The sequence below is a fragment of the Bombus huntii genome, chromosome 14 (genome assembly GCF_024542735.1).
Source record: "Bombus huntii isolate Logan2020A chromosome 14, iyBomHunt1.1, whole genome shotgun sequence".
Lineage (NCBI taxonomy): Eukaryota > Metazoa > Arthropoda > Insecta > Hymenoptera > Apidae > Bombus > Bombus huntii.
In genome coordinates this window covers 10362444-10385210 of record NC_066251.1, presented here as the reverse complement: position 1 = coordinate 10385210, position 22767 = coordinate 10362444, and the positions used below count along the sequence as shown (strand labels likewise).

The following is a 22767-nucleotide window of genomic DNA, read 5'->3' as shown; positions in this document are numbered from 1 at the left end:
TGGATTAAATCGCGGAAATATATTCTTTTGCGATTCTCCATTATTGCATCCTGCTTCGTGAGCGTAATAACATCGTACCACTTCCAAAGAGTTTAATGAGCCTTGATTATGCAAGGTGCGTCAGATTTTAAGAGACAAACTTGAAGGACATAGCGAAGGAAAAAAAATATTAATATGAACTCACTAAACCATATTCTTAAAGTGAAAATTCATTTTGCGGATGATTTTACAGTTTAGTAATAATTTCTTAAATTCCTATTAGAAATATATTAATAATAATTGTACTGTCGTGCAAATATAAATATCTTTTTGACAAAATGCGTTTTTGGTTTCTTTGATAAATTAGATACGCAAAATTCAGTAAGTAAAAGTATGTATACTTTTGTATATACTAAAGTGTAGACTTTGTACGAATTTATCAAAAGGAATTGTTTTAGATGATGGAATTATTTATTCCAACTACAACCGGGACACATTTCGATAGCTTCTAAAAACGATCGGACCTTTCATAAAAAGTCCAGAATATGCTGGCAGTTTCTCGTTTTACAACTATTTCCTTAAAACAGCGCGATTAAATTCCAACAGACGTGGCTACAAGTTGGGAGAGGGGTTCGAATCTACTTAAAATTAAATTAAGAACCGTTTAAAACTCTTCTCTCTCTTTCTGCTGACAGCAAACGCTGGTTTGGCCAGCCCACTACCTTATCACCCCCTTTTTCACGGAGATGTGTCCACGAAAAAAAGCCTGAAAACGACTGGCATTTTGCTATAACTTAGTGACTATGCTCTACCAAGGATAATTTACAGTTGTCCCCATACCTCCGGCCTGGATGAATGTTAGAAATGTTTTGGAAACTTCATTTACGGTTTTATTTTGATTCGTATGTAGGGGGATTTCGAAACGAGAACTGTGTTACGAGCGCAAACATGATCCATGTGAAAATACAGAGTATTAATTCTTTTTAACGCAAGTTGAATGGTTGCGTGGAAAGTTTGATTTTCTCCAGTATAACGCTGAAAACGTGGCTTCTTATGTGAATGAATAGCAGTAGCGGTAGTTGAGGATTAACTGCTCAGAATGATTGAATTAATATGTAGGAGGAATCGTTTTGCGAACGATATTCATTCATTCACAAAAATATTTGAAGTCTTACCCTGGAAAAATTTCGTGTACAATATATTGCGCGTCATATTTTAATAATTTTATTAGTAAGTAATGACTGAAGCCTCAAGTTCTCCCAGAACTGAAGTCTCTCTAATCTGCAGAATAGAACGAAATCTGCAAAATTATGGAGAACTTCCTTTCTACAACCGTAAACTACGTATCGCTTTGTGTATACATATAAAGAAGGGTAAACAGTTCAAAGAAACGATGCATGTACAACAAGCAGAAGCCAGAAAGAAACAAATGGAGGGAAAATAGGGGAAGACTTAACGATCAAGATAAAAAGAACAGAGTGAGATCTAGAGGAAGAGAGTTGGAAGAGAAAGGGGGAAATAGAGAAAGAAATCGTGAAAGAAATTCTGAAAGCTATACAAAGGGAAAGGGACATACGGGGTGAAAAGGGGAGGAGTAAGAATAATAGAGCGTGGAAAAGCAGGAGACAGGGAAAAGGTGTTTTGCAGGTGGAGGGGAGCTACGTTAAAGCAGATTTATCATTCCACAGTAATAATTACCTCTTAAAAGCGAAGGATACGTTTACAGTAATTGTGGCCAAGACAACGGGTTCAAATAAATTCGTCTGTCTCGCACGATGCATTGCTTATGCAGAACGTTGGAGGGTAGCGTATACGTTTCCCTTAATTTTAGATTATCCGCCGTCGGGAAGCGGAATTTCCTTAAATTCAACAGCTGAACGTCAGTTTTTGATCTTTCTTCGACATCTCCTGTTGGGAACATCTGTCTTCGACATTATGAATATCTTACGTGTGGAACAAAATTTTCCTCCTTCCTTTTATTATACATCAGTTGCAGTATGATTTGGTGGCGTGAAAACATAGGTAGAGGCTATAGTTTCCAATGTATGTTGATCTTTGAAATATAGACCCGCGGTCCTTTAATAATAATGAAAAGATAATATGTAACTAGGCCGCACGTTAAATGTGCGATAAACGTTAAATGCATAAAAAATATGCAGAATATGCTACCAATATTTTTGATATAAGATTGATATATCGAAGATTAGTTGTGATAGATAGTATGTTTACCAGTATATTTAACAATATTTTTTGGTACATATAGTTTGTGTCGTAAGAAATTACAAGCACTTTGTGCAAGCTAGCAATTGTAAAAAATAACGTTATAATAACAATAACGATAAGATAACGGCTAAAACATAGTTCAAAAAATATATGGATTAGAAATGACTCAGTAATCGCCCTACACCGGCCGTCATCCGCCGGCCAAGAATTAATCGAGTGTAGACTTAGCCTTTGATGTTTAATCTTTTGACCACTGCATACCGATATACTGTTTCCGCTAAACGATTTTTTAGGACGAATCGTAGCTATAGCGCCTCTTCTTTCCATCCTGCATTGAAAACTGTATATTGGCTGTTACTATGCGGGAATAATTTCACGTGTTTGTATCCTACAGTCACTTACGAAAGTTATAGTTACTATTTTAATTTACATCTCTTGAATAACCTGCTTGCAATCCTAAGTTTCCAACAATGCTGCAGTGCAATAAAACTCGTATCATTAAGTAATCCTTTCCTTCAAATTGAAGATTTTTTAATTAAGTTAAATGATAATTAAATTAAATTAAATAATATTTTTAAATTGTACGTATGTACTTACATCTTGGAATAGAAACGACCAGAAAGTGTAGCGACAGTTGTCAGAAAGTGGAAAGGCAACATCCCTTGTAACTGCGCGAAAATGAAGTCGTTTGTTTCGCAGGCATCCGATGCGCGAATACAGGAAGAAGAAATTCGAGAGCTGGCATTTCTCACCCAGTAAAGAACCAGCTCGACATTCCTACAAGCTATTCCTTTGTAATCTATACGGGTCGCCTTAGGAAGAAGACAGAGGAAAGAGAGGAGGACCCATCAGAAGCTATGTCTTTTTTCATCCTCACATTCATCGGGGATAAAACGATAGCTTCGAGTGCATTCCAACGAATGATAAAGACGATGTCGACGCTCGTCTTATTTCCTCTTCTAAGACAGTTGACAAATATACGTAAGATTTTGGTCGTTCCCATAAGATTAAAGATAGGTCTAGAAAGATAAGTCTACTATCTTCTTAAATAGGTTTTAACTGCGTGCCAAATTGCACATATTATTAATAACCACGAAGAGTATAGAATTATAGATATTTACGCAACTTATGAATATAATTAAAGGAATGAAACCTAAACAGAAATTTGTTTTACCTACAGAGAGAAATCTTTGAAATTTGTTTTTTGTCACCGATATTTCCAAAATGTATGGACAGAGAATAAGTTAATTTATCAATTTGTATGATAATTTCAAATTATATAAATATTTAGTTTTACAAATTAGCACCGAAGATAGTAACGAGTTTGAATTATTATTGAATAATAAATAATAAGAGTAATTAATCATTATTAGCTTTAAAGAGTAATTAATTATTGTAGCAATAATATTGATAGCAATAATTTTATGATATTGTTACCCACTGGTTTTTTCTTTAGAATTACATATGGGATACATAAATTTTGAGCTGAGTACTCACATTGTGTAAAAGCACATTCTTCAGAGATCTGTCAATCAAATGTATTTTGCTGGATCTTTTAAATCCAAAGCCAGATTTGTGTCATATTTTAGAAAATGTTCTATACGAATGGAAGTTGCTGGGACGTGAAAGGCACTCTAATTTAGACCTTGTCATTTCTACATTGCTGCATTAAAGGCCTCAGAACGAAAAAATAGGGTAAAAGGCCTTTCATGAATTGTCAATATTGTTCATATCTTAAATTCATATCTTAAAATCAATAACCAACCAAGCAATATGCAAAGTCAATCGACTTAAATATTCGATCGATGTGGCAAAACTTTACGGATCGATTTTCCACTTCGCTTAATTAACACGTTATGGCAGGATGTACAAGTAACGCGAGAATGTGTTACGCAAGTACGGAACTTTTATGCAAGCAACTAGCAACTTCTTTATTAACAACAGTTGTTTCAAGTTAACTTCTCGCAAGCGAAAGTTTCGCTGCGAGGGAAAGGTAGGTTTAAGCATTTAATCGAGCTTCAGCGTTGTATAACCCTATTCCTTAATACGCTATTACGATACATAACAGTGATCGAAATTATTTGTAAAGGTTGAAAGAGAAACATATGAAGCAGTTGCTTTCTACAGAGAAAACGGCAGGAAATTGTCTGGAATTATTATCTTTACCGACATATTTTTTAACAATGAAAATAATTGTGAATCGATTAGTTATCACAAGATTATCTATTATGTAATTTAGACAACTCTTTATAAGACAGCTAGAGCTATCATTATCGTATATATGTGTTACAGCACAATTTACTATAAGACACGAACATAACCAACAGCATAATGTACCATAAGAAGACAAGCATAAAAACATAAAGAGAAAACAAGCTCATCCAACATCCAAAAACAATTCCCGTCATAACTATTAAACCCTCTTCCAAATCCAGCATCCTTTCAACAACCCTGTGCCAACCCTTTCCCACTGTTCATCTAAAAATTGAACTACCCAAACAATTACCGTCGCTGGTCGACCGCATAAAGGGAAAATCCAACAATTCCTCCGGAAACGTCACGAAATCGCTCGCCACCAGATCTCACCAGCAGAAGACTCAAGAAAACCAGAAGAACCCTGTGTATCAGAAGAATCGCGCGGTAACGGCGTGCCTGTACGGGCGAGAGCGCGCACGTTCACGTTGTAGATAGAAAGAAAAGGAGAGAGTCGGAGCGACAGAGCATTCTCCTGGAGGCCACGAGCTTCTGCGACTTTTCCTCCGGCAGCGGTCGGAGCTTGCGCGAGGCCAGCTCCGTTCTGCTCCAGAGGAACATTGGGGAGGGAGGATGGCGAAGAGGAACGGAGAAAGGGAGGCTGCAAGTGCGAGTGAAATAACACGAGTGAAAGGACGAAGAGGTAGGCGTGAAACAGAGGTGAAAAGAAGAGGATAGAGAGCGTGTGTGCAGCGACGGTTCCAACGGATGGAAAGAGATCGCGTGGGAAGAGATCGACGACTGCGGAAGACCATGGAAAAGAGCGAGAGGACCCGATCGTGGGATGAAGCTTTCGGGGGTTGTCGGGTTGCCATGGCAGCTACCCCGGCCGGGTAGCAGACCCCAGTCTTGCCGCGGCGGTCGCCGAGTGCGCAACGGCTCTGTTCTTTGTTTCTTTTTCGCCGTCGTCTCGTCGAAGAACGCTCGGTGATATATACTCGGTTCTTGTGTGGCTCATTCTCCCCGGTTCTGGTGAATTAGTCTAGTGGTTACAAACTCTGGCAAGTGCGCGCGACCGTCTAATCGGATGCCCGTAGTTGAACACGGCCGGCTGACAGATAACCAGTAGAATGTAATTCTTCGCCGCTTGTTTTCGCTCGAGTGATCGCCACGCGTGAATACCTGGTCGCGCCAGTTGTCCCTTGATCGAGAAATATCTCTTTCCTTCCCTTTTTCTTTCTTTTCCGCCTGGTTAGAGTGGACCAATGAGATTTGTAAATTGTAATCGTAAATCGGAGATATCTATGAGAATGATCAACGTCGTTGCTCTGTAGTAGCTTCGTAGAAACGTCTTTATTCGTGGATCGAGAGTCGGCTGAAAGTCAGAGAGAAGATTGCGGCCGAGATCGTAAAGTCGAGGAAACGCGTGGCTAAGGGAAGCTCGCTAAGTGTCTTGGAAAGTTACAAACTAAACGATTTCGGGGATGAGGAATCACTGTCTTCTGAGAAATTTGTTGACGTACGTGGAGTATAATATCTGCGTTCAAGATTCTTTTTGCAGGTTTCTTGATTAAATATTTGGCAATCTTTGCTCGTGGCCATGATTGCGTTATTGTAGTGGAAACAAAGGATATGACTCATTTTATTTATCAGAGAAGAAAAATTTGGAAATGGTACATGTTGTCTTTCTCTAGGTTTTCCGATTGAATATCTGGCATCCTAAAGAGATGATTACTTTGATAGTTCTACTGGTGTTGATTTTATCGTGCAAGATAGAAATATAATTCGTTCCATTTCAGTGAGAATTCAGAAATTAACATTTTTGTTTTGAGTAATTTAAAATTAGTTTAAAAACGATATATGCAGTACGAAGTCTACTTCCCTTTTCTTCGATTTCCTGGACAAATACAATAAATTCCGCATGTGTAAATACATTATTAGTTATATTGGGTTAGTGGTATTAGAAGTCAAAATTTTTAAATATATATGGAGCATAATAAACTCTGCGATTTCGTAGTTACATATCTGTATTCTGTTACAACTATTGTATCAATAGATTTATCCTAGGAGTGAGGAGTATGACTTGTTTCGTATCAATAGAGGCGTCTGCCTTTGAGGATTTTCGAAATGAAACGTGCAATATAAAATCTGCTCTCGAGACTCTTTTTCTCGGGTTAGTGTTTGAATCGATAGATATGAGTGTGTTGTTAATTTTAGCGGCGATTTTGTAATAAAAGTGAAGAATACATAGCTAGTTTTGCACAAAGTTTGTTTGCCAGGATTTTGGAGGGTCAAAGTTCGCGAAGTGCTTCGAATCTTCGATACTTGTTTTCGTTAAGCTGCCTGTTTCACAGGAGTTTTAAATTGTACTTCAAAAGGAGGAAGGAAGGATGTTTTTATTGGTGTTTGTTGGTATCGCGTTTTACGCGACTATTTACTCGAGTTTGTAAACCAGACACGGTATGAAGAATTAACAGGATTCGATTGACCTGGATTCGTATGACGAAGATAGCTGATGGGATCCCGTTTCTTGCTTTTACGGACGACCCAAGATTCTTTTTCTCAGTTTGCAAATCTGAGGTTGCATCTTCGGCTTAATTTCGTATAAATGTGAACAAATTCTATCTTTCGGTGGATTTTCTTGTGATGTAAAAATATTTGAAATTTTAAGAATTAATGGGAACTCTCGTCATATTCAGAATCTGGCAGTGAGTTTCAAGTCCTGTTTGAAATATGGTTTTGTTTCGTTATAGACGTCAGGTTCCATGGAAAAATTAATGGAACTATGGCCACATCTAGAATCTGACAGTTGAAAAATTTTTTAATTTTTTAATTCGTAAAATGTTAGCAAACTTTAAGTATCCTAAATTTCTGTAAGTTTCTGTTTGAAATATTTTCCTGTTATTTTAGAAGATGTCAGGTTTAGAGAGTAGAGATTATTATTACAGTAAACACATTATTATAAAATGTCAGATGTTGCTAAGTTAAATACTATGCATGCCATGTAAAAGAAAACAGCACAGCCATTAAACACTATTTATATAGTTATATAATATTACGTAGATACAAATTTTGAAAATATCACTTTTGAACGTATAATGAAAAATATATCTGGTCGAAAAACTACGCTCACCACTGTACATATTGAAATATTGCAATATAATTGAGAAAGATACAAAAATTCTTAACTTTTTCCGCTAGTCTCTCGCGTTTTCGGATACTCTAAGAATTTGGACACATTCGTATCGAGTGTATGAATGCGTTTCAGTACAATGTCAGCTAATAGATAAATAAATCAGGCTGACTCTCTCTCCCGTTGATGATTTTCCACCGACTCGAGCGTTCCTAATACTCGTCCGGCTAAATCGCCACGCGGATCTGCCGCGACAAACAATTTTCGCGCGACGACGCCCCGTCGCGTCGTCAGGATGGCTCGTTTACTTCCGTTAACAAGTTCACGCCGCGTCCTCGCGTGATCTCGTTCACGGGAGTCTTGCGAAATAGAGGTGAGACTAGTTGAGAAACGCGATCTTTCGTTGGCGCGGCTTCGTCGACGCGAGATAAGCGGAAGAACGTAATTTTGAAAATTGAAGTAGATTCTTCCGCTTCGTCTTCCTCTTCTTTCCTTCTATTTTCTGTCTTGATCTCACGTGTTGAGAATTCGTGTTAAGCTCCCTGAATACTTCTGATCATCTTTCGTTGATTTTATAAAAGAGACGACACTTCGCATTTTTGAGTCTTTATACGTTTTTCGAGTAAAGACCAAGGAATTACACGAAGTGAGAAAGAAAAGGGATCTAAGAACTTTTTTCATGTTTATAATAGTAGGTGCTTGCCAAAAGGAATGGAAAATACTTTATGACGAAATGTCGATGTTATACATGTGAGTTTGTTTTTAGATTTGAGAGATATGTTTGATGTCTCCTATTTCCATTTTGATACGAGTGGCAGCCGCGGGTCATAGATCGACGTACATGTTCAAATACATATTCCTTCGACATCTCGTGTTGCATGGCGTTTTTAAGTAAACTAAGATATCAGAATAATGCTAGTAGTGAGTGAAGTAAACTAGTCCAAAATAAACTGGACTAACTATTCTGTTCTTATTTTATCAAGCAGGAAAAACCAAATTTATAAAATTATGGAGCATTAGAATGATTGTTAATACACGGTATATATTTCAATATTTTACAAGGGCGAGACATTAAAATCCATCATTTTAATCACATGTGGAACCAAATGAATCACTTTCATTTGCTTATTTTTAAAACATGTAACGTTTACAAATAACTGATAACTGCGGATTTAACATACACACGCGGACGACAGAAATTAATTGATCGTAATATTTAAACTTTCAATTCGATTATTGAAATTCACGTACAAGGATATTAATCAGGTTATGAAGCACAATATTGCAAGAATGATGGAACGATATACTAAGTAACATAATAATTTTTATCCCTTTGAATATTTCTCGCAATTTTTAAAGATATGAGGAATCTTTATTCACGAAGTTTGTATTAGGTTGTCCCAAAAGTTTCTTTCGTTTCATAAGTGAAATAATAGATGCACAACATTTTTTATTTTATATTATTTTAGGGATTTATGTATGATTCATTTTATAGTAATAGAATAAAATTGATCAAACGTAATTCAATAAAATAATATAAAATAAAAAATGTTGTGCATCTATTACTTCCTTGTAAAACGAAAGGAACTTTTAGGACAACCTAATATGTCATACAGAACTCTGTTATTATTATTTTTTTTTATTTGGAAGGGTACGATATTTCAAGGTCACCTTCATTTTTTCAAATAGTATGCTATATCTTCTTTTATAAGTAGTGAAATTGTGAGTATTTGGATGACCGACGAATTTCAGTATAACTTTAAAAACATTCATTCTTTAAAAACCTGTAACAGCCACCAGAAGGAATTCGTTATCGGAAAGGACAGAAAATTAAAAAAGAAGTTCTGAAATTCATTGATAGCAAAAAGATATTAAGAGGAGTGGCGCATATGCTATTCAATAAAATGCCAATTGTGTGACAATATATCGGTTTTAAATCTTTCTCAGTTATCGCTACGAATTTTCTGAATAAACTAATATATTTTTAAGAAACCATGTTATAATACATAAGTGGGTTGCGGATATTTATGCATTTATGGGTTTAAATATATGCACAAATATAATATGTAAAAATATATGTCAAGACAGTCCTCCTTGTAACATTCAATAAGTGAAACAGATTTGTATTTAAGATTTGTATTTTCTCTAGTCTTCTATCCAAAAAATATCCCACGTCTATCCCACGAACACGACAATCTACTTATGAGATAATCTAATAGTAATATGTACTACACAATAACATAGAAATCGTGGTTCACTGAATTCCCAAATGGAACGCAACACCAACTCAGTTTTCCCACCCGAACCTCGGAAACTTTGCAAATACACGATCATCCCTTCAGCGGCACCCCGGAGCAGTCGCGAAAAGAGTTTCGCGAGACACAATCTCCAAAAAACGATTCTCCACGGCGAATATTTCGCGGAGCTCTCTTCGCGCCGGTTCTTCTCGGTTTCTTCGCCTTTGCAACCAGTTGCTTCGCGTGACGTTTCGTTTTTTTCCCGAAGCCTCATGTCGCGCCTGTTTCCTCAGCAGCTCCGTAGAAGCGTCGCGTTCGCACTCTTTTCCTCGAGAGGAGCGAACCTCCATTCTTTCCATCGAACGCACACACGTTCGATAGTCGCCAGTCGATCGTAATTCTTTCTCTGGGAGACTTCTCAGACTTTTTACACCGGTGCCACGGAGATTTTCACGAGACGATCGCCCCGAGGCTCGATATCGGGCTTGATATCCGCTCGATATCGATCGTTGACTAGAAGCTAGTGTCGTGTTCGCCAGAAGCACGTGGAGTCGATGGATTGATTGGCAACGGTTCAACCACGTCGTAAATAAAACGTACGTGACAATGAGCCTCTAGCAATGTCTGGATAAATAGCGACCTCTTGTTATCTTTCTAGACGTTTCCTATCTGATTTCTTTCTTCATTTGTTCTTCCTTTTTAGCTGGCTCTTTTCGTTTATAGGAAGGGAATGTTGGTTTGAGGATCTCTGGTTTCCGTGACCGAAAGACAGCTCGGGTTTGAAAGAATTTTAGGTGGAATGAAGAAACTTCATCTTGGAATAAAAGTAAAGGAATTATTTTTTAATATTACGAACATATATTCGATGAATATCATAAACAAATGTTAGAAGTCGACTTTCTGTAGAGAAATTAAAGAAATTAATGCGTGGAAACTTTATTCGTTTCATTTTTCGCAAAATATTGTATGTATGTTAATTTCTCATGAAAGTGTAAAAGTACAATCGTCTTCTAATTATAATCATCTTTGTAAACTTTCTTGCAATTAGATTCTTATAGTCATCTACATTAAATACTGCGTTACCTTTTCATGACAAAGCAACGAGCAGTCGTTTGCGAATTCTTGTGTTCATGAATGGTGAATCTCGAATCACGAAGTTTAATATCAACAGATTCTTCCTGTTCCATCTGTTACTCGTGAAACCTGTTAATCGTGCAAGTGTTTGGCGAAAGAGCTGATATCTGCGAATAATTTCAGCTTCTGAGTATGTGCCCGACGTTGGAAATCGTATCTCTGATCTTTCAAACGACCGTGACCGATATCAAACGTTAATTGGAATTGAATTCGTGTTAAAGACTTTAATTAACGTGCGACTAGGATACCACAGTGATATTTTGCCAATGAGAACAGGTGCAGTGAAATTATAGTGCGGGGATTCGACCAGTCAAAGTGAAGGAATGTAATATATCGAAATGAATGGGAATGATATATATTTTTGTTTCATTTTTCGTCGATTTCATTGGAAAAGTAAATGATAAGTGGGTGTTGCACGATGAACGTCGCAAAGTGATAATTAGAGATTCCAATGAGTATTTACGAGGATATTTGAAAAATAGTTTGAAACCCAAGCGCGAAATATTACGTGGAAATAAGGTAAAGTATTGGCAAAATTTGAAAACTTCTGAAATATATATATATATATATATATATACATACATATATAGTCCAAGATAAACTAATTTTAGTACCGTTGGCTATTAATTATAAATAAAATAATAACTTTTACTATTTTGTCATTTCCTTTCCTAAATTTTGCTCATTTTTGTATCAAATATTTTTAATTATATATATACAGAGTATTTAAAAGACATTCTGATAATTCCATATTAATGCTAATTGATTCTTTGATTAATACTCGGTGCATCAGCCCTGTCTTCCCAACGTAAATTTCAGTTAATGCAAACATGCGAATTTCAATGTAAAAATTTTCCTGGCATATCTAAGTAATTCTCTACAACATTTTTTTCGCATTTTGCAATTTTACAAAGGGAATAGCAATTTTCTATAGTTGGTTTTGCAAGCTCTACCATTTCTATTGCGAATTTAAATCGAAAATTTACATCCGAGCAATCCCTGAAAAAAATTGTAACAACGCAATAAAATAAAAAGCATATAAAAACTTTCTGCCAGGTACTTTCATGAATAACAGTATTTCAGCGAACTGCAACCGTAACGATTTTCACCAGAGAAGCTATCGAACCGTAGAAGTCTAAACTGGGAATATCGCGAGTTTCGATCATGTTAGACCGGCTCGGCAATCGAGCGCGACAAGACTGATATTCTAGGGTGATTAATTCGACGGATTCGAAAGCAAATAGCTGCGCTTCCTCCCGATACCACCTGGGGAACCCAGCTCGTTGATTTTTACGCAGCCCGCCGCAATTTCATTCTTTCTGCCTCAAACAAGATCGTTCCTGCTTTTTATAGATTCTCGATAATTAAATCGATCGCGAATCACTTCGGATTTCAAGCTCGATGATTGCTTGCCGTCGAATTAATTAGAATACCAAAATGTGCTAGTTACCGAGCTATCATTGTTATGTATAACATAGATGTCGTAGCTATCGATTTAAATAATTAAACATGATAACAAAGTTTTGTCATCTTTTGTGATTCTATTTGACTTCGAAGTGCCCAAACTCGATTATTTTTATGTTAACCCGAAATTTTATTATCCCAACTTTATTCCGATACAATCTTTCGTAGTAAGATATTAACGAGTTCAAGACAAATAATGAGAACATCCACTACTTACATTATTAAGCGAATGCGCTGAAGTTTCATAGAATTTGGAACGAAATTTTAAGGAATGAAAGTTTTAACTTAGATTGTTAATATTCTATTACGCGAATAGTAAGTTCCTTAATTTCTTCGTGAGTTTGGAGTAAGTTTTGTGCCTCCGAGGCAATTTGTTTTCTCGAATATTTTCCCCCGTTGGAAAACAAGAAGAATGATTAAAATGACAATTCATTTATGGAAATCACGCAGTGATTTAAATAACAGACTTTTCGAAATTGTGACTTTTATTATGTATTTTGTAACACTTTTGGGAAATATAAAGTAAATTGGTAATGTCGTAGATTGATGCATACTAAATGTAATGTTGGAAGAACCTTAATAATTTCATAGAACTAAATTAAAGTACATAAAATATCTTGATATTTTAAAAATACAAAACGCCTGAAAAAGTATCTTGAAGTTTATTGTTAAATTTCGGTTAGATCGAATGTTAGGATCAGCTTTGTTTTGAGAACATGATTGTAATATGATATTAAATTAGACACACTCTAAACCTAACCGATATAGAAAGATGTTTTATATTAAAAGTACGTTAAAAGCACATTGAATGCAATATGTAATTCATTTTGTCACATTCGTTTATACAGCACATGTGCTTTAACTTTTTTTCTTAAAACTACACTCAATAGTTGGACGCCAAAGATACGGAATCCCGACTCCTTGTAGTGAAATGATTCATCCGATCTGCTCGTTGATCAACTCTATCAGAGTCGGGTACCTATGGCAGTCGTGATTAGAACGCATAATTACATTATAATGTAATTAACGATTACATTCTCATCGTGGCAGACAATAAACTGCTTTGCAGGTTACACGTTGCGATTCGAGAAACAACCCGTGTTTACGCGGAACTGATGTACTCCTTTTGTTTCGTGTCGGTGCACATTGGAATGTACTTTAAACGCTTATGTCCGACCATTCACATCCCTATTCTACTTACTTGCATGCGTTCCTCATAGCGCATCATGATTTTATACGTTACTCTCTTCTCATCTTCCTTTTCGTTTATTTATTACTTATTTATTATCGTTCATTATCTTCAGTTTTAATAACAGAATCGTAATCTAATCGATACTTTTTTTTAATTCGTAACATGTCATATACTGCACGTAGAAGATCCTCTAAGGAAAATATATCCCGATAAGTTTTCAAACATTCGCTCACTGCATAAAGATTTCAGATAAGCTCATGTAGTCCAAATATCTACGGATGTTTGAACTGCACGTTAAGCTCACTGTTCACGCGTCGTCGTAAGAACCGAGAGAGAAGCCGGAAATTTTGGTTCACGCGGTGTACGTCAACCTCGTAATAATAATCTGTTGCTGAAAGATATTTGTTCATGCACTTTGTGACTACGTTTACTAGAGAAAATCGAGCTACGTTATTATTAAACTAACAATGGGCTTACATACTCACTTTGTAGTAAAATTAAAATACATTTCCGTTTATAAGCATTAAGTTTATTTTTCAGAGTAGGGTCAAGTAATATTTTGAAAGAATTCCTAACAATATGAAATGTTCACTTTAATAATTTTGAAATTATTTACTTGCTAGGTTACTTTAAACATAAAAGTTTTCGAAAAATCTTCAGCATAATTGGAATAAAACGTAAACTGGGGAAGTTAAGATGATTTAAGTCAATACTTAAGGCTGGATCAAGTCTGCTCAAAGTCTGAAAACGACGAAGTTGCTACGCCATGCTTTTAAAAGTTAAATTTCAAATTCGTCTTCTTCTAAATGTTTAACGTTCTCGTAGCAAAGAAGAAGCTTTCAAAAATCCACTTTAACGTCACTAATATATTATGCAGTTTTTGTTATATTTTTTAAGCATCAAGTTTTAAACACTAATTTTTAGAAAATAAAATGGTGATAATATTACGCTGTTTCAGTTCTTAGTAATTGCGACTATCAATAACTAAAACTGTGTAACAGCTAAAAACTTATTTTTCCTACCAACTACACAAATAATCGTCATTTTCCTAATAAGTCCTGCAATCCAGTTTCATCCATGTTAATTGTAGAAGACATATGGGTATAATTAAGTCGAAATAAAAAAAATGTTACACTTGGTTTAGTTACAAAAGGAAATCTAGACAGGATCTAAACAAACTAATCTTAAAAAGATTTGAGCCTAATTAAGGATAATGAAAGAAGTGTATACGTAATTAAGGTAATGATGTAAAATCTAAACGTAATCGATCTAATCGTAAAAAGCTGAACTTTCACTTTCGTAAGAAGGAACGGGCACTCCCGTCCATCAGATTTCTATCTCTGAAAGCTTTTCATCCGGATCGAGCCGAAGAGTTTCGCGACGTAGCAAGCGAATGAAAAACGCGGCGAGAAATTCATTCGAAAGGTCCTGGGAGATCCGTTCAACCGACTCGATCGTATTTTGTCGTCACTGGTATTCTTTTCTCTCGTCGTGCGAGTGCCGTGTGCGGTGAATTCCCCGTGAAAGTATCTCGAAATGATATTATCGTGAGGAAGCCGTCGAGATTTTATCGGTCCACTTACTTCCAACAAAGACACGCTGCTGCCTTTTTCTCTCTTTTTCTTTCGTGAATCCAAGCTTCGTATCGAACGAAGATGTTTTCGGTTGGGATTCGTTTCACACGAATCTCAGCATTCGTCTGAGAAAACGTCGTTGAATACGACACGTGAGTCGCGTGAAACTTGTCGCCAAAGCTTACGAAATTCTAACTAATATTGTCTCTTTACGTTTTTCTTCAGTGGCATACATTGTTGGATTGGAATCTGTTTTTAAAATAACAATAAATAGTTTTTACGTCAGCAAGAAGAAGCAGAACATAATATACGATTTGGCGGTAAGCATTCATTGATGCTTTGTCCTCTGTACTTGATGTATTTACATAGCAAATAAATTTAACACGTAGCTAAATTCGAAGGTGTATTTCTTTTGATTAAGTTACGTCTAACGTAAATTTAAGTTTGTGGAGGTAAATTGAAAAATTCGATATTAAACGAAACAGTACGAGGTATGTATTCTTGACTTTTGTTGACAAACTATAGACGCATATTTCAGAAATGAAAATAAAGAGAGACACTATGTTATTTTCTTTTATTATAAAGTTGTTAGATTATAAACAGTATTTATAAAGTTCATCTTTAAACAAATGTTTTAAAATTATGCATATTAGATTATAATTAAATTTAATTTAAATTAAATTAAATTAAATTAAGTTAAATGGAAATCTAGCGCAAAGTTAAATAGAGCTCAACCTTTTTACAGATAAATTTATTTACCTCAAAAGGATATAATTATTTCCTATTTCTTTAAAGAAAATATTGTATATTTTGTATTTAACTACTTTTGAAAGGAGTAACGCACATCGTCACTCTTTTAATTTAATGAGGACAACAAGAGAATTAATTTTTTAAGAGAATTAATTATCTTAAAAGATATGAATTAGCTTATTCCTTTAGGAAAATCATTTTATGGAGGAATCAGGAATTAATCTTTGAGTAAGGGGCAATTCAGTAATCTACTCCCATCTATTATTCGTCATAATACGGCCTAACAGCTTTGATGAAACGTAAATACGGGAGGAGGAGTGTTACGAATTTTGTATAGCGAACAGGAGAGTTAGCAGAGACTAGTGGAGTGAGTCATTTGTGGCCAGACAACCGCACACGACCTGTAAATTCGTGTTTCGATCAAGTTGCCCGCAGCAGTTTTTGTCGGCACCGATTACGCTAACGTAGAAGTTAAAAGATAGTTCAAACTAGTAAACTACGTAATTTCGAAAATAAAAAGTATACAAAATTGTAAACAGGGCGTTAAAGATTTTCATTAGATGAGAACGATCTGCTTGTAAGTGGATATACTGATTAAAAAACATTCGTTTCCCGAAATCTATAGTTTGTAATATCTCTTCGTACGATAAAAGCATATAATTTTTGTTATTTTCGTTTACACCGATTCGTTAAAAATTGGGTACACAATGTACACGTTGTAGAATAACGTACAAATTTTTAAACCGTGTCTCTATCTTCTAGTAAACCGAGGGACACGTATCTTCTGTAGTAGCTGCAACAAAATTATGCCAAATCACTAAATCAGTCTCAAAAAGCATCCGCACTATACTCCAACAACATTGTTTAATGCAGCCTGGCTTCCGCGGTCTTGGCTGGTGTAAGCCGCATAAAAAATGGCCCCGCATAAAATAACAATCGATATCGATTTATGCAGATTCTGCCAGTGGGATGAGTATGATTTATGCGAAATTCCCGGTGAGACAGATTCGTTGTACGCTCAATTACAGACAGACCAAGCTAAATAATCGAAAGGAGGGGCTGAGATTGGGAAAGGATCGAAATGGATAGAGACAGGAAGTGAGCACGATTGCTTCCTCAAACTAACAAGAGATTAAAACGATTGCTAGACGACGAATGCGGTCAGATTGCATTTGTGTTTGTGTAACATTAGCATATTTATGAAGAGGGAATATTCAGCGATGCGAGGAGGTGCGGGGCAGAGGTGGGTGGATTTAATCGATCTTTGACGAGAAATACGTTCATCCAGCGATTCCCTGTCCGTTCGAATAATTAATTTGACCGGTAATTCGGAATTGAATTTCAGCGAAAGTTTCATGGCGGGTGGGGTGGGGAATCTTCACTTTATCTACGCTGCTTTGATAAGGCTTGATAAGAGTACTTGGCGATGGGGCAACGTTTTTATTTGCATAGCGCGCAAATTATCTTGTCGAGTGACAGGAAAGTTAGATTAAAAATTATGTAAATAATGTTTGACTGCTTCAGAGCGATATATTGAACGAGGAAGTTTTTTTTAGTGAAGGTAGATATCCTTAGTGTAATCTCGACCAGTCGCGAGGAGACGCGATCACTAGGAAACGCGTCAACGAGAGTCGTAAATCCCCGTTACGATTGTAATAATCGACACCGCGAACAGATCGATCCCCTGATTTCCGTTGAGATAACAGGGGTGGTTGAGGTGGTATAACGCTGCGATTAACAGGGTTATAAAATATGTATTTCCAACAACGTTACACAAGATAGTAACGCCGATGCGTAAGAGGTAAGTGAAGAATAAATGGATTGCTCTTAGATGAGAGAATCAGTGTAGGGATGATGACTAATCTGAAGACAGAGCTCGAGACCTGGTAGATATGTTGTCGTCGAAGAAGTCTTGAGGTGTTGAGTATGTTAGAATTGAGAGTTAACTGAACTTCCGCTCTCATGTAATTACGGAGGAAAGCTCGGTGTGTAGGTATTTTTTGAACGAATGAAGCGGATTCGTTGTTCACATTTTTCGTTATGAAAAGTGAGGGTAACGATCCGCGATACCCATTGGTTATGGCCAGCGTTAATGAATGAAGATAAGAGGAGGAAACCTCCTACCAACGTGGCTCATGGGTGACCTTGTTCATGGGAAAACCCGGTTTTTCCCGTTATATAACTATCAGCTTTTTCCGTAATTTCTAAGAGCGCACAATAAACCTAAGGACTTTTCTAAGGACCATACATAAACCGAAAACATTTATGGAATTAAGGATTTGCACGGTAAAGATGAATAGGAAAAACTACTTAAGTTAAAAAGTCTAAGTTTATGGTTGGTCCTTAGGTTTATTGAGAGTCTGATTTACGGTCAGCGGACCCTTATTAGCGGCCAAATAACGAGGGACGTCGCACGGTTTATATCACTCGACGTAACACTTAGTATTGAAGGTTATTGAAAGAAGGAAAGGGAAAAATAACTATTTATGGTGATTTTCAACAAGATAGGGTGAAAAGTTTAAAGAAGAAAATTCTACGAGAAATTAATCAAATTGTTTAAGTTTTGAATTATATTATCATTGCTTTCTTTACCACAGTTTTATTTCCTAGATATATAAGAACTGTTTAAATAACATACATGTATATAAATTCTAAGGGACACGCCAGTAGAGTATTGATTGAAAAAAAATGATTTTTTATATTTTCAATTGTAGCGAAAACTTTTATATTATAAAATTCATTTTGGCTAAACGTTACGTTTCAATTAAACATCTACAAATTACTAGAATCCATAAATTTGTTTTCACTGCGAAAGAAAATAGCGTTCGAGTAGAACCAAATTGAAACAGAATGTCCGCAAGAGCAGGAAAAATAAATGGTAAAATAAATAAAGCTTTGATAAAAATACAAAATACGATTCTTTCGTCCAAACAATTGGAAAAGTTCTTATAACGGATATAAAAATAATTCTTTTTGATTTGTTCCTGAGTAAACGTACCATCTGTCTCTTATCGTTTCTTTCAATAGACACTTGGGCACGTTTTCTCATAGAAGTTCACACATGTCCTAAGATCCTGAGATTTTCTTCTATTTGTCGATCAGAGTTCTCACTTTCCTCTTTTCAGTTCGATATAACGATTCATAACACAAGTATATACTCGAAACATAAAAATATATAACATAGGATAAATCATAAATACACTGTGAATATTGATGTACATATAAATTATTTTAATCCGATTTATTGAAACAGAAGAAAGTATAGACCAGACAAATACGCTTTGGAGCACTATAGCTAACTATAGCACCGCTGATACTTTTAACATTTTCGAACTTTAAGAAAATAATTTGAAGAAGTCACTTGCATAATGTGAAAGAGCGTTGCTGATGCTAACAGATTTCAAGCTAAAATCATCCAAGTTGTCTATGAATATGTCAAGATATAATCAGAAACTGTTTTACCATCGGAGCAAGACAATAGCGCCAGCTTCACTTTTAACTTCTTTCAACTGTCTCTTTTATAAAGTGTTTAGCGAACACAAAGTTTTTCGATTAATTCAGACAATGCTACGCGATAGTTATCTCATCGAAGAAGAACAAGGTGCGATTTTAGCATACAAAGAACAAAAATTGAGAATTGTTGAAATCGCATCGTAAACTCGGGCGATTTCATAAAGTTGTACTAAATTTTTACGTGGTCCTACTACGCGTGAAGAAAACAAGGATGGTACATCTAAAAAGAAGTTATCTCGCCGTACTGAAAGACAAATTGTTAAAGTTGCGCGCAATACACTAAAAAGTTACATTAAAAAGAAACCGTGAAGGAATGTAATCTCAACCTTTCTGGTTGGACCGTTCAACGTATTTTTAAACGTAATCCGTACATTACAAAACAAAAAATGATGTCTGCATCTACGTTCTTAAAACGCTACAACGTAGTCAGACTTCAATTCATTAATTTACAACATTAATAAATCGAGAGCTAAGTTTATGTTTAATATGCCTTACTTAATTCACTATTTAGCTTCGTAAGGAAGAAAAGTACTTCTCTAAGCATAATTCCAGTGGAGGAAAACTTATCATGTGGTGTGCATTCTGCTGGAGGAGTAAGCTTCAATTTGCTTTCCCTATTTCAAAAATGAATAGTACAGAGATTGATATTGATATTTTGAAAAATAATTTAGTACTTAGTAATTTAATACTTATCAGCAAGATAATGCCCATATACATAAAAGCTGAGAACTCACAGCATGACTTGAAAGATTTAACATGAATTAATTCAAACAATCTGCATGCTTCCCAATCGAAAATCTATGAGGCATTATGGTACGGCAAACATTCAACTTTCAAAAATTTTGTAGTTAAAAACAGTTGTTACTGAAGTATAAAATCAAATTTTGTAGTTAAAAACAGTTGTTACTGAAGTGTAAAATCAAATCAGGAATTCTGAAAAATTTAGTTAAAAGTATGCCAAATCGCATCTTAGAATCAATAGATAAAGATGGAAGTCATACTCGTTATTAAAATTACTTTTTTTAACCACCTACATTATAATTTTATCATTTCGTTGTAATTTAATAAATTGTTATACGTTGTAAATACATTGGTACATATAAATGCTCACCAGAGAAATATTTTGTTTATTATTATTTTCAAATAAATTCAATTTGCAATTCAATTGAATTGCAAATTCAAATATTCTTTGGAATTTTCTTCATTACATATAACGTTGCCTAATCCTTTTTATATGATATTGTTAATACTTAAAAACCACTCCATAGAACTCCAGAACGTTCGAAAATTGATGCTGTGGTGTTATTGTTACGCTCAGAAATGTATATGAACTGCATAAAACTCCGTATAATTATGACTCCATAAACTGCATATATATTACTATAATAGCTGCGATACCAAAAACTCCCATCTAAAATTATTACAAATTCCAAATTACGCGAACACCACAAGACGCGTATCTTTTACAACCAAAACCAACATTAAATCACAATTGCAATAGGAAAAATTCCCAGCTGCAATTAATACAAACTGCATCCTCCGTGCTACCGAGACTCGATACGAGCCGCCATCTGGCCAACCCCCAACACCTGTCGATTCGCATCTCCCCCTTCGCAATACGATCTCCCCCTATCAGGCTTGCCGCCTAATTGCACCAAACAATCTAGCAGCCACACCTCGATGACCAACGAAACAACCACCACAGTCATAAAACGTTGTAAACGAACTCGGCTAGAGGTTTGCAGAGTGCAGTTAGCATCATATCGTTTGCGAGGCATCGTCAAAGTATTTGCCGACCGAAGAGTTTTGATCGATCAATGAAAGGGAGGAGAATGATATTTCCTTTGACGACCGCAATGTTCATCATCATGTTGAATCGAGACCAAAGCCAAGAGAGAGAGAGAAAGAGAGAAAGAGAAGAAAGGTAGATATGGAGATATGGAGATATGGAAGGAGAGACCCTCTTCTGAACCCGTGAGATCAAGATCGATTTGCCTGGACACCAAGGAAGAAGGCCAACGGCACGTTTGCGGCTGGTCGGCTCTCTAACCAGCCAGAGTGGGCCTTAAGTGATTGTCGACCAGCGATATGTCCTTTGACCACGACCGGACCAATCTCGTGAGAAGGATATAATCCGTGCAGGCTGGCATGATTCGATTAGAATCGATTCCCACCCTCTCCCAACCTTCGATACTCCTCCAGCCACCTGCATCTTCGATTACAGTGCCCTTTGAATCGATGCCAGACGCTAATAGAATGCGAGGCAACCTCGCGACTTCGTAAAAGGGGGAAAAAGAACCCTCCAGTGCTGCAGAACGGCAGACCGAGAACTGGGGTCTCGGTGGTAGACAGCGTGTAAGTCGTTGTATGGGTGAATGTCGATGTTTTTCTAAGTCTGGTAGAAATAGACGAGGTGTTGGATATAAAGTGATTTGCGCCGCTTGTCTGGGGGTGTGGGAGGGGTTGAATCGCTGGGAGATGGAAGGATGGTTAATTGTGATGTGTTGACGCTGTTTTCCTGTGGTGGGTGGTATAGGTACTATTGGAGGAGGAAATGGTGGAGGAGAGTAGAAATTGGAGACTCGGTGGGGGTTAGGTGAATCGAACGAGCGCATGCAATGGGAGGGTATTTAAGGAAATAAAATAACACACAGGTCCTACTTTTGCAAGAAAAGAAGATGTTACATTGATCCTGTACGAAAAAGAATGTAAAGAGATGGGTCGATCTAAAGAAAATGTTATCGCGTTTGAGAAAAATTGCAAACAGAAGAGCAGAAGTTGCAGGGAACATCTTTTTTGCATACTTTACAACAAAGACTACATGATGTTTCGATGTATAAAGAAAAGTTTTACAAAATCTCTTCAATTCAGTCTGACAAAAATTTAATTCAAACTTTCATTCGCATACAAACTGCAGGAAACAATTTGATAAATATGAGGAAAGTCAAACTCAAAGGAGTTTGTACAGTATACCGAAAGAAAACTACAAACAGACTAAAAAAGATACATTTATAAGAGGTGGAACTTTAAGATAAAGAAGTCATTCCCCTGACAATGCTTGAAAACCAAAATTAGAAAAGTTTTGATACATTTTCTTGCCACGTGTTAAAAACAACTTCGATATAACGTAGCGGACTTTTTAATTTAATAAGATGCAATAAAAAATAACGATGGAAAAATGAATAAAAGAATGGAAAATTTGTTCTACAAAAAAATTCTCAAGATTAGTAATATCATATATGTTTAATGACAAAGTACTAGCCGTTTTAGAAATGTTCGAGTATATTATAATATACTGCAATGAATATATTCCACCATACTGTCACCAAGCTAAAAGAAACAACATTAAATGATTATTTTACGAATACTTATAAA

General features: G+C 36.0%; 1 protein-coding gene across 5 annotated transcripts in view; it reads left to right on the top strand.

Moving 5' to 3' along the window:
* The first annotated feature begins 5292 nt into the window (after positions 1–5292).
* LOC126872814 (dipeptidase 1-like) overlaps positions 5293–22767 on the top strand; it is a 153599-nt gene continuing 136124 nt past the window's right edge. For 3 of the 5 annotated variants that reach the window (XM_050633001.1, XM_050632997.1, XM_050633000.1), the window contains exon 1: positions 5293–5527. The gene's annotated coding sequence lies outside the window, so the exon portion shown is untranslated. Of the gene's footprint in view, positions 5915–22767 lie in introns of all 5 variants that reach the window. The other 2 variants (XM_050632998.1, XM_050632999.1) reach the window with 1 other exon arrangement.